A 2,783-nucleotide genomic window follows, 5' to 3' on the forward strand; every position below is an offset into this window, starting at 1 on the left:
ACGTACCTTAAATTCGCCATTTTGAAAAGTTTCCAAAAACTGGATCGACAAAAAAATTCTATTTCATTATAGAAGATGGTCACAAAATTTCATGCGAATCGGTTGAGAATTGCGACCTGTAGAGGAGAACATCCGGACATACGAAAGCAGATTGCCCGAGTCAAAACGTAGACCTACGCTACGCTTCGGTCAATAAATGACATTCGAAACCCATTAAATTGTTTACCATACTCTAGCAAAATCAATGCCAAGTTCACACTGTTTGTCCAATGTCACTTACGGTTGTTATGAGTGGTACGGCTGCATTGCACACCCATATAAGTACTCATCGAATTTAAAATGTCGTGAGACATACTAACATTAAACTAATCGGCGAAGCACGACCGTCGTGAACGCTGCTCGCTCTGTTAATGCTTGAGAAATGAGACCTAGGCACTCGAAACATGTCGCGCGATCGTCTAAAAACACTTGAATTTAAACCGTAGTAGTTATTTACGATACAAGTGCAGACAATAGGTAATTCGCAACGAGTGGTGATAAATTAAAACACGACTGAAGGAAATATTTTAAATCGATACCAGTTGCGAATTTCCTATTCGCACGTGTATCGTACAACGTTTTACAGTACATATGGCTCTTTAAAAAATCGACATATGCACGGAAAGTGGTCATTCCTGCACGCGTGCGGGAAAGTAGCACCATATGTACTGTAAAATTAGTTAAACTCTTATGTACTACCTTATGTAATGCTTTCTCAAAAGTCTATACTACTACACTTTATTATTTACTAGTCTCTGGTTCAAATCCAATATTGTTGTCATAAAACGCTTAATCTAGAACTGTGGACCCGTTTTATGATCTTTCAAAAATAAAGCGTTCATTACGAGAGCAATGAACAGAGTGCTTTTGTAAGATGACTTGATCTTTTCCACTTGATTTGAAATGTTTCCGGAATTGAAATGCGATGAATTAAAAATGTCTTTCTGCAAATGTCATTCAAAGAGCTTTTAGAGGGAATAAAAATATAATTTCGCTGTCCTTTCTAATGTACCATTATGAATTCTTATTCCTAAATCTAATAACTTATGCGTGTATTCAATACCCACTTGCTTTGTAACTTCACAACGTAAAATTGTAGCGTTGTGTCAGAGATGCAATAAGAAATTAACGCATGTAATAATATAATATAATACTACCAATTACTCCAGCAGCAGGTATACATGATTCCATAAAACCTTCTCCATTACAGAATACGGTCGAAAAAGAACAATAAAAATACAAATATTCTTTGAAAAAAACCGATTTCACGCAACATTTTGAAATGCAATTTAACTATTTACAACCATAGTGCATATCGTTATAATTATAATCCTCAAGATTTTTTTATAGTACATTATGATACAAGTGTGCTAAGTTGGTCATTACACACGAGGCGATATTGTGCGAGCGAGCTATAAGCGAGCGCGTAATAAGAAAGCCGATGTGTGTAATGACCATAGCACACGCGTTTCATACGACGTTTTCAACACACTTGCGAGGAAAAAACAAAACTTATATATATATATATATATATATATATTCTTTTCAAAACATTAAAAGTACAATTTTCAAAATGGTGACTTACAGTTTTAACATCGAATATATGCACCAAAGCGTGCTGGGCTTGTAGGCACTTATTCGCCAGTTCATTGAAGTAAGCTACCAACACGTTTTATTGACAAGAAAGACTGGACGTTTTTGCTGATTTTCCATTGAATAAAAGTTTCATATGCCGCCAATTATTTTTCACCCGATTTTGAGTTCTCGGCTCTTGCCTTACTTGTATTACTGGCAGCGTCAATTTTATGTGTTCTTCATTTTTAATGCTTTAAAATGACATTTTCGTCAATATATAGACTAAAAACATGCAAAACTATACCAATTTTATGACAAATACGGATAATGGCTGGCGCGTAATTTTTTTTTACGCACGATTCCAATGCGCGCGCAAGGCAAAGGCACGAACGAAATCGACAAACTGCCAATTAAAAAAAAATTGTAAATATATTATTTTCGTATTTCTATTCGACGGATGGAGATCAAATCGATAAAATGTTATGTTTATTCATTAATGTAATTTACGAGATAATTTAATCTATAAATTATCTTTGGTGTGATAAAACCTCTTTGAACTAACATTTGAAACCTTATAGTTGGTTAAAAAAAATGTATTACTAGTCCAAATTAAGAAGGCTCTGTTTCCATACATATTATTAGCAATCAGTTACCTTCTTAACTCAGTCGGATAATATAATGAATAACCGGCCAAGAGCATGTCGGGCCACGCTCAGTGTAGGGTTCCGTAGTTACTCTTCCGTCACAATAAGCTAAACTGGAGCTTTAAGTATAGTAAATTGTTAACCAAGGGATGAAACGGTACTTTTCACCTGAGTTAAACAAATAGGCAAATTTGCATAATCAGTACCTAATTAAAATAAGTCTTTTTACTATGAAGGGAAAACTTTTTGCGATAACTCAAAAACAGCTAAACTGATCATGTCCGCTATAGTTTTCATTTAATGTCTTTCTTAAGCTCTACTTCCACAATTTTTTTCATATTTTTTGGACCTATGGTTCAAAAGTTAGAGGGGGGGGGACACATTTTTTTTTTTCTTTCGGAGCGATTATCTCCGAATATATTCACTTTATCAAAAAATGTTTCTTGAAAACCCCTATTAGTTTTGAAAGACCTTTCCAACGATACCCCACACTCTAGGGTTGAAGCGAAAAAAAAATTTCACCCC

Source organism: Cydia pomonella, chromosome 5 (genome assembly GCF_033807575.1).
Source record: "Cydia pomonella isolate Wapato2018A chromosome 5, ilCydPomo1, whole genome shotgun sequence".
Taxonomy (NCBI): Eukaryota; Metazoa; Arthropoda; class Insecta; order Lepidoptera; family Tortricidae; genus Cydia; species Cydia pomonella.